The sequence below is a fragment of the Leucoraja erinacea genome, unplaced genomic scaffold (assembly GCF_028641065.1).
Source record: "Leucoraja erinacea ecotype New England unplaced genomic scaffold, Leri_hhj_1 Leri_109S, whole genome shotgun sequence".
NCBI classification, from domain to species: Eukaryota; Metazoa; Chordata; class Chondrichthyes; order Rajiformes; family Rajidae; genus Leucoraja; species Leucoraja erinaceus.
The window spans coordinates 80,001-90,632 of record NW_026575341.1 but is presented as its reverse complement, the minus strand read 5'-3'; positions in this window follow the sequence as shown (position 1 = coordinate 90,632).

Below are 10,632 nucleotides of genomic sequence, written 5' to 3'. Positions count from 1 at the left end.
AGTGACCGTTATATGGTTGAGTTCTTCATTAGAATGGAGAGTGACATTCAGAATGGACTACCACAGAGTGTCACTGCATCGTAAAATACGTCCCCAAAGTGTCACACTTCATCAGTACTACGCCTCAGTGTCACTCCATCAGTACTACCCCACAGTGCATCCCTCCATCAGTACTACCATAGAATGTGTCACTACTTCAGTACTACCCCAAATACTGTCATTCCATCAGCAGTACCCTAGAATGTTTCATTACGTGAGTGTGTATCTCTATCAGTACTACAACGGAATGTGTCAATTCATCAAGACTACCCCACAGTGTGTCATTCCATAGGTACTAGCACCAAGTGTCATTATTTCAGTGCTACCCCACAGCGTGTCATTCCATCAGTACCAGCCGCAAAGTGTCATTCCAATATAAATCGATAACTCCACATTGTGTCATTCCAATAAATACCTAACGGTGTCACTCCGTCAGTAATATTTCAGTGTCATTACATCAGTGTTGCCCCACTGTGTTACTTCCTTCAGCACTACCCCACAGAATGTCAGTCCATCAGTACAAGCCATAATTTGTCACATAATTAGTACTACTTATTTTGTCAGCCCACCAGACAGTGTGTCCATCCATCAGCACTGCTCCAGTGTGTTCCTCCATCAGTACCACCACAGTATGTCCCTCCATTTGTACTACTCCACAGTATGTTCCTTCATCAGTACCACCACAGTGTTTTACTCCATCAGTACCACCACAGTGTGTTACTCCATCAGTACCACCACAGTGTTTCACTCCATCAGTACCACCACAGTGTGTTACTCCATCAGTACCACCACAATGTGTTACTCCATCAGTGCCAACATAGTGTGGCACTGCATCAGTACTGCTCCAGTGTGTCCCTCCATCAGTACCACCACAGTGTATCCCTCCATCAGTATCACCACAGTGTGTCCCACCATCAGTACCACCACGGTATGTTCCTCCATCAGTACCACCACAGTGTGTCCCTCCATCAGTACCACCACAGTATGTTCCTCCATCAGTACCACCACAGTATGTTCCTCCATCAGTACCACCACAGCATGTCCCTCCATCAGTACCACCACAGTATGTTCCTCCGTGCTACTCCAGTGTTTCCCTCCGTCAGTACCACCACAGAGTGAATGTTCCAGAGAGAGGGAGAATAGAGAGTGTGTGAGAGAGAGAGATTAGAGAGAGAGAGAGAGAGAGATAGAGAGAGAGAGAGAGAGAGAGAGAGAGAGAGAGAGAGAGAGAGAGAGAGAGAGAGAGAGAGAGAGAGAGAGAGAGAGAGAGAGAGAGAGAGAGAGAGAGAGAGAGAGAGAGAGAGAGAGAGAGAGAGAGAGAGAGAGAGAGAGAGAGAGAGAGAGAGAGAGAGAGAGAGAGAGAGAGAGAGAGAGAAGAGAGAGCTGTGAGAGATTGTTTTAAGTGGCCCTTTCAAGGTTTTTTGGTGGAAGGAAAACGGACAGAGGCGGAGGGGCTTCATAGTTTAACATTGTTGGACTGTTGAAACTTTCCTGTGCTTTAAAAATGCCTCCACAAGTGTGAAAACCCTGAGATTTCTCTACATTGTCGAGGGAGCGGCTGCCATTGGCGGACTGCCAAGAGTGCCTGGAGAGCGAGGGTATGGAGATTTTTTTGGTGTCTTTGTCGTGGTTTTGGCACTGATTCTCTGCCCTAAAGTCATTTTGCACAGTGCGGTTGCCTGGCTTAATGTGAAGAAGGTGCTTTTGGTGTCAGCAAGAAAAGGCGAGGTCTTTTTATCGGCAGTGGAGTGAATTTGGAGGAGTTTCTACGTTCAGCTGGAGGACTTTGCTTTTTGAGGATTGCTTTGGACTGTGACTGTCCCTGGGAATTGAATTGCTGAGCTGCTGGGGTGCCGGGAGCTGGTTTGTGCCTCTATACCGGATGGCGATGGCGGGGGCTCGGCCGAAGGCGAGGAGCTACGCAGTAGCGACATCAGCAGCGGAAGCGAGGACATCTGAACATGAGCATCATGTTGACTTGGACTGGGACAGTTTTGGTATCTCGGTTCAAACTGGGCCCCAGATGTCCAGGGGATTAATTACGAAGGCTATGAATGCCCTTCTTGGTAGGGGGGCTATTGTCTCTTCCGAGCTCGAGAGGGGAAAGGTTGAGATGATTTTGAAGACCCGGGAGGATGTGGTCAAAGTGTTGGAGAGGGGGATTTCAGTGGGGGGGGTCCATATACAGGTGGACCCATGGGTGTCCAGGGTGAGACCGGTTCTCCTGCGGAGTTGCCCCACATGTATTCCGGATGCGACACTCATTCCACACCTGTCTCAGATTGGGGAGGTGCGGTCTAAGTGCTTTAGGCTCATGCACCCCTGGGGGGGACCCGGAGGAAAAAGGGATTTATAGTTTCAAAAGGAGGGTGTTCGTGAAGGTGGGGGAGGGGGAAGGTGATGAGGGGAGTTTCGAGGTGGAGTGTAGGGGTCTCCCCAGAACCGTGCGTTGGAGTTGGGGAAAGGCACGGTGTCATGCGTGCAGTGGTTATGGACATCTCCGAAAGGAATGTCCTAATCAAGGGGTCGCTGCTAGAACTTCTCGCGCAGCGGCCCAGGAATGCACTGCTGGCCCATCAGGGGGTGCTCGTCAGGTCTCGGAGGGGCGGGGTGGAATCGCTGACCTGGCAGGGGCTGCCGGCTCTGCCTCGGTGATCCGGGGCAGCGGGGATAGCCCTTCTGGGTCTGAAGTTTCAGCCTTGGGGACCCAGGGCAGCAAGGGCCCCCGCCCCCCACATCCTGAACCTGAGGGGGTGGCTGAAGGTGAGACACAGGGTGAGGGGGGAGGGAAGTGGGAGCAGCAGAAGAAGAAGAAGAGGAATAAGCAGATAAAGACCACCCAAGCGAGTCAAAAGCAGGAGGGTGTGCTACTGCCGAGTGCGGAGATCACCCAAGGGGCGCCTGTCAGCTCCGGGGGGGTCCAGAGTGAAGCTGCCGTGGCCCAGCAAGGAGCTGAGGTGGCTCTGAAGGGGGTAGGGAAGGCAAAACGCGTGGGTGGTAAAGAGGCGGGGGGTAGTGTGGAGGAGGAAGGCCCTCTCCTTATGGAGGTTACCACACCGCCGCATGCTAGTGGGACAAAAAGGAGGATTGGGCCTGGTGAGGAAGAGCAGGGACGTGAGTCCAAAGTTAGGGGGGTGGAGTTTTCCAGATCTTCCACCACCGATGTGGTTGGAGGTCAGGAAATGACGTCGTCTGGGTTGGAGGTTGAGCATCCACCTCAGGGATCTCTCGAGGGTACCACAGGGTCAGGTGATGGGGTAGACCCCTCTGGAGTTGTGTCCTCTGGGCGGGGGGATGTCCTTTTGTCTCAGGGGCCCTCCGAGGGGGGGATCTCATCGTGTGTTGATCTTGGCTCCCCTGGGGGTGTGTCTTCTGGGTCGGAGGAGGTCCCCTCGTTTCAGAGGCCTACTGAGGGTGTTAGCACGCAGGAGGGTGGGGTAAGCTCCCCTGGTAGTGCGGACCCTGAGACGGGGGATGAGCAGAGTCAGACCGAGGGGGGGGGGTCGGGGGGAGTGGTGTTCCAATCAGTGCTCAATTTGAGAGCCAATGGTGGTTCTGAGGTGTATATTGTATTGCCGGCTGATTTAGCAGGGGAGGGGGAAAAAATCTAGTGGAGAGCCTCTGGGTGTTGCCAGTGGAGGGGGTGCTTTCGGTGCTGTGGAGGTCGGAGTTACTTCAGGCAGCGACCTTCTTTCAGATTCTGGGGGTGCCAGTTTACCACAGACCCTGGGGGTGCCTCTTATTTTCTCTTCCCCAGGCCCAGATATAGAGGGTGAGGACAGAGCGCAGGAGCCCAGCCAGTCAGTGGGCTGCGTGACGTGGAGAGGGGCTTCGGGACCCTTCCCCGGCATTGATCCTGGGGGTGGTATCATGCCGGAGGAGAGGGAGAGTGGAGGGGCCGATTTGTGTGGAGGGGTTGGCGAAATTCCAGAGAGCTCTGGTTTTTCGAATTCTGAAAATGACCTTGGGGATGCTGAGCGTGTTGTGTCAGGTGCGAGTAACTTGGACGACAGCCCAGAATCCAATTTTGGGTCTCATGGAAGTGTTATCTGTGAAGTGAGGGAATTTTTAAAAACAAGCCGCACTAATAGAACAAGGTTAGAGGCGGCTAAGAGACGGTGGGCTGATCTGTCGTCCTTAGTTAAAACTCTCGAGGCTATCCTTGCGACCAAGGATAGTGATCTTCTTGGCTCAGAGCCTGAGCAGTGTCAGTTTAGGGACTTTTTGGAGTTCCTAAAAAGAGAGGGGGCTACAGAGCCTAGGAGGAGAAGTATGAGGATTTCAATTTAATGTACCAGTGCATTCACGTTAGCTACCCTAAACTTAAACGGGAGTAGAGCGAGTTTTCGCAGGTTCCAGCTTTTATCGGTCCTTAGGGAGGGGAAATTTGCAGTGTGTTTTCTGCAGGAGACGCATACTGTTGTCAAGGATGAACCCACTTGGAGGTTGGAGTGGGAAGGAGAGGTCTATATGAGTCATCTTAGCTCAAATTCGAGTGGGGTGGCCATTCTGTTGGCTCAGAATTTCTTGCCCAATATTATAAAAGTGCAAGAAGTTGTGCCAGGACGTTTGCTCCATCTGGCCGTGAGCCTGGATGGCATGCCGTTGCATTTCATTAACGTGTATGCCCCCAGCTCTGGCACGATGCAGGCCGGCCTAATTCAGGAAGTGAATGCTCTGTTGAGCACTATTGATCGGGGAGAGTGTGTCTTCCTTGGGGGGGACTTTAACTGCACACTTGAGGTGCGAGATCGTTCTGGTACTCAGTGTGCTCCTGCTGTAGTAAAGAAGCTGAGAGGGTTGATTGATTCTTTTGAGTTGGTTGATGCGTGGCGGGACCTCAACCCAGACTCCACTGCTTTTTCGCGGAGGTCTGAGGGCGGTGGTTCCCGCATTGATCGAATATATATCTCCCGAGCGTTTGTTTCCCGTGTCTCAGCGGCCTCAATGCAGCTGGTGCCATGCTCGGACCACTGTCTGGTGCGTGTGGATTTTAATCCAGCGCGCGTTCGGGCTGGGTCTGCGTACTGGCACTTTAATAACCGGCTGCTGGAGGATCGGTGTTTCCGGGAGTCATTCACTCGGTTTTGGGTGCGGTGGAGAGAGAGGCAGAGATGCTTCTCTTCCCTAAGGCAGTGGTGGGATGTGGGGAAAGCTCACATCCGTATTTTTTGTAAGGAATACACGTGGGGGTCGACCGGGCGGCGGGACTCAGCGGTTGAGAAGCTTGAGAGGGAGCTGATGGACGCAGAGTCTCGCCTGGGTCAGGTTGGAGGTGACTCTTGCGAATGGGGTGTGTTTCATGAGAAGAAGGAAGCCTTGAGGAACCTGCAACTTGAGCGGTCCCGAGGCGCTTACGTGAGGGCGCGGGTCCAGATGCTGCACGATCTGGATCGAGCTTCGCCCTTCTTTTTCTCTCTGGAGAAAGGGCGGGGAGCCCGCAAGCAGCTCGTGGAGCTGCTCGCAGATGATGGCTCCTCTGTCACAGATCCGGAGAGGATTAGTGCCTTGGTCAGGTCCTTTTATGGTTCCCTGTTCTCCGCAGGTGGAGTCAGCGGGGAAGCTCAGCAGGACCTGTGGGAGAGTCTACCGGTTATAGATAGGGAGGTGGCCGATCTTCTTGATGGCCCTTTATCTTTGGAGGAGTTGACTTGTGCACTGCATCAGCTCAGGAGGGGTAAGTCCCCCGGGCTGGATGGGCTGACGGTAGAGTTTGTAAGAGCCTTCTGGGGTATCCTGGGGGGTGATTACATGTTGGTTCTGGGGGAGAGCCTGGCGACAGGGGAGATGCCCCTTTCGTGGCGTCGAGCAGTGGTTGTCCTGCTGCCCAAGAAGGGGGAACTCCGCCTGCTGAAAAACTGGCGCCCGGTCTCTCTCCTATGCACAGAGTATAAAGTATTTGCACGGGCGATGGCAAATCGCCTGGGCTCTGTGCTGTCTCAGCTGATTCACCATGACCAGTCTTACACAGTCCCTGGTCGGTCAATTCAGGATAACATCCACCTGGTTAGGGACCTGATTCATCTAGCACAGGGAACTGGTCAGTCAGCTGCGTTTCTGTCTCTTGATCAGGAGAAGGCTTTTGATAGGGTAGAGCATGAATACCTGTTCGGAACGTTGCAAGCGTTTGGATTTGGACCGCATTTTGTGGCCCGGGTCCGCCTCTTGTATGCTGCAGCGGAGTGCCTTGTGAAGGTTAATGGTGCGTTGTTGGTTCCTTTTCGTTTTGGGAGGGGGGTCCGTCAGGGGTGCCCCATGTCAGGTCAGTTGTACTCGGTCTGTGTGGAGCCATTCCTGTGTCTTCTTCGGAGGAGGTTGACAGGCCTGGCCCTACCGGGCCCAGGGGTGGAGTTGGTTCTTTCGGCCTATGCCGATGATGTACTACTTATGTTCACCGATCCTGGTGACCTGCGGAGGATGCGTGAGTGCCAGAAGATTTTCTCGGATGCATCTTCTGCCAGGATTAATTGGAGCAAGTGCTCTGGACTTTTAGTGGGTCAGTGGCTGGTGGACTCCCTGCCAGAGGAGATGGCAATGTTTGCGTGGAGCACCACGCACCTCCTCTATCTGGGGGTGTACCTGAGTCCCACTGAGGATGCTTGGCCGGCAAATTGGCAGGAGTTGGAGACGAAAGTGGTTGCCAGGCTGGGGCGCTGGTCAGGCCTGCTTGGAGTTCTTTCTTTTTCAGGGGAGGGTGTTGGTCATAAACCAGCTGGTGGCCTCCATGTTATGGTACCGGCTGGCTACTCTTGTCCCACCTCCCATTTTTGTAAATGCTTTACAGATGAAGCTGGTGGACTTCTTTTGGGGAAATAGGAAGCACTGGGTTTCCGCAGCTGTCCTGAGCCTCCCGTTAGAGGAGGGCGGCCAGTCCTTGGTATGCGTGCGTACCCAGGTGGCGGCTCTCCGCCTCAGGACTCTGAGGAGGTATATGTATATAGAGAACCCCCCCAGATGGCACGTTTTGGCCACGTATTTTTTGCGACGGGGTCGTTGTCTAAGGGGGGTCTCGCGGCTCCCGGTGGCGGGCATCAGTCGACCTGCCCTAAGGGGCTTGCCTGTTTTCTACCGGGATGTGTTAAGAGTGAGGAATCTGGTTGTTTTCAGCCAGCGTGTTGCTCCACGAGGGGAGGGGGATGTTGCGGCTGCGGGAGTGGCCGGTCCTCAACAAATCATGGTGGGTGTCGAGGAGAGGCGTGCGCCCAGAGTGGTTTTAAATGAGCCCTTACCCGCTCCGTCAGATCTGCTCTTTGGGCCTCGGTTCCGGGATATATCTCGGGCACCGGTTCCACACAACCTGAGCCGCCTTTCGGAGATGACCAGCATGCCGTTTCGTGACGCGAAGAGACGCTCACTGTATAGAATGTTCCTGCACATTCTGCACCTCCTTGCCTTCGTCTCCCGTCCCGACACACCATGGCGGACGGTGTTACCACCTGAAGGAGGGGAAGGTCCCCAGTGGGGGTCCCTCTACAAGGGAGTTGTCCCCCTATACGTGGGGGACCTGGGGTGGAGAGTGCTGCACAGAGCGGTGGCATGTAACAAACTTTTGAGTCGGTTCACGGACTCGTCCGCTGCCTGTATTTTTTGTGGCGAGGAAGAGACCGTGTTCCACATTTATATGGAGTGTGAGAGGCTACTGCCCCTGTATCAATATCTGAAGGGGTTGTTCCTAAAGTTCTGGTTACATTTTAGTCCTACGATTCTTGTGTTTGGACACAAGGCAGGGTGTGGGGAGAGCCAAGTGGGAGGGTGGGACCTACCTGTCGGTCTACTCCTGGGCCTGGCCAAGATGGCCATACGCGGATCCAGGCAGCAGGCGATGGATGGTCAGGCAAGAGTCGGCTGCTTGCCCCTCTTTCGGGCCTACGTCCGTGCACGTGTGTCCCTGGAGAGGGAACATGCGGTGCTCACGGGGACTTTGGAGGTATTCCGTGGGCGCTGGTCACCGCGTGGGGTTGAGAGTATTGTGAATAATGATTGTAATGTTGTACTATAATGACACGATATAATGTAAGTCCGTTATGTGTATGACTTGATCTGTTGTAGGATTTGATGTGTTGAATAAAGTCATGGAGGCAATAATGTTACTGTCCTTTGGTATAGTCAGATCCATTCCAGGCAAGCAGGGAGTGAATGGTTACCGGAGCCAGCGGGAGTGCGGGGTTGAGATCACAGTCAGTTAAGCCGCAATCATATTAAGTGGTAAACTGGAGTGCGGGGGGGGAATTTTAGTCCGAGGTGATGTGTTGAACTAATTCCTCAACCTGTGGACAAAGGTCGCCCAGTCCAGTCCAACTTCAAACTGGGCATCAGAAGCCCTGAGAGAGTCCCTGGAATTTGGCATTTCTTTGCTGAGTGAAACGGATTGAAGAAAATCATGCAAACAACATGAGGTGGACAGTAGGATCTGATGGAATTTGAAACATTGTCCCCTTTGCTGGAACAATGCCACCGCTCCCAATTTTCATCCCTCGGTATCTATCGCCACAATTCCCAGTCTTTGGAGTTTCTCAATCAATTCCCTGAACAAATCACAACCTGTCTGTCTCAGCAGGGATTTCACTCGGCTACCTGATGTCATCAGTTTGATAATAATTTCAAAATCTCTATATTAAAACTCTGTTGAAACCTCACTGTCCCAGTGGAGACGGAAAATGGTATAAAGTCTCCAGGAATGTTCTGCCCCAGCATTTCATTCCGAGACATTACCGGGACCTCACCGGGACACGTCGCTGGACGCAGAAGATGCATCGCGAACTGTGGGAAAGTTATGCTAGAGTGGAGAAGATCCTGTACGTGATCATTGCTGCCGTTGGAATCCCTGGTAAGTGAGCGGAACAATTCAAGTTTTATAATTCCATCCGCGTGTTAACTGGTATTGACATGATTCTGATCATGTTACGTTCCCAACTGATGATCGTTGTACAAGAACAGTTGAAGAATATCAATCCAATCTGTGAAATATTTTTTGAATTAACGCTGCTGTGATTATTTTTAATTTTCAGACCGCTGAATCTATTTTCTCACTGCTGCCGGCCGGTAGCCAGTAGCATGTTGTTCTTGCCTTCAGTGGCACCTTGCCCAGCGTTGCCCCAGTGCTCGGGACAGATAGGCAGGCAGGCAGTTCTCCGGGACGGTGTGACTTGGAGAGAGGGGTTCACATTGCGCAGTTCGCTGTGTCTCAGTTATTGATCAGAGTGAACAACCGCTCCTGTGGACACTATGCCTCACTGTGGGGTCTGTAAAAGTTGGATTGGTCAATAATTGGATCCATCTCATGGACCAGTGGCCGCGGATCTACCGGTGTGTGTGTGTGTGTGTGTGTGTGTGTGTGTGTGTGTGGTGTGTGCGTGCGCGCGCGCGCGCGCGCGCGTGTGTGTGTGTGTGTGTGTGTGTATGTGTGCGTGCGTGTGCGTGCGTGTGTGTGTGTGTGTGTGTGCGTGCGCGTGTGTGCGTGTGTGTGCGTGCGTGCGCGTGTGTGCGTTGTTACCGAACTGAATTCACTTTGTGGAATGAATCCATTAACGGAGCCACGCTGCTGCTGCCGGATTCCAAGTTGTCACTACCTTCCCTCTAGGACCCTTCCTCCTCGTCCCATTCAGATGCCGAGTTCCCAGAGCCCTGGTTAAACGCGGCCGGCCGGTCATTGTTAAGTTTGTGAAACCGGTCCCATCAGAAACTGTGAGCAACAGCAGGGTTAAGTATATAGAGATGACTATTGCACCTATTGAAGCGGGTGGCTGCTCGGTCCCTGCCTCCCCGTCCTTTACCCCGTCTGTCCCTCTTCTCCCCTGAAGCAGGCAGGCAGGTCGGGCACAGTCGGAGCCGGCTCTGACATTGTTACACTTGCAGCAGCCGCGCACCGACTCCAACACTCCTGATTTTAGCTGGAAATGAAGCCGGTGTTCAGCCCCGGACAAGGTATTCATTAATGGCCAGTGTCCGTTCCCTTCTCTTTCCGCAGTGAATTTAGTGGCGATTGTGATCCTGTCCCGGGGAAAGTGCGGTCTCTCCACCTGCACCACTCGCTACCTGGTGGCCATGGCAGCGGCCGATCTACTGGCCGTGATTTTCGAGGTTATTTTTTATTGGATCCGATATCATTACTTTTTTTGGAGTTTCTTGACCATCACCCCTGTATGCAGTGTTACCTCTGTACTGCAATTTACAGTTGTAGACTGTTCTGTCTGGTTCACCGTCACTTTCACCTTTGATCGGTTTGTCGCTATTTGTTGCCAGAAGCTGAAAACGAAATATTGCACCGGAAAAACTGTGGTTGCGGTTCTGGCAACAGCCGGCGTTCTGCTCTGTCTGAAAAACGTTCCCCGCTACTTCATGATGGGACCAGGGCTGTTCATCGACAATGTCCCGTGGGGCTGTGACCCGGTGGACAATATTTTCACTGACCCCGGGTGGATAGCATTTGACTGGCTAGACACGATTGTAACTCCGTTCCTCCCTTTCGCTGTTATCCTGCTGCTCAATGCTCTGACAGTCCGGCACATTTTAGTGGCCAGTCGGGTCCGTAAGGGGCTGAGGGGTGAGAGCAAGGGGGAGAACAGCAGTGACCCGGAGATGGAGAGCAGGAGG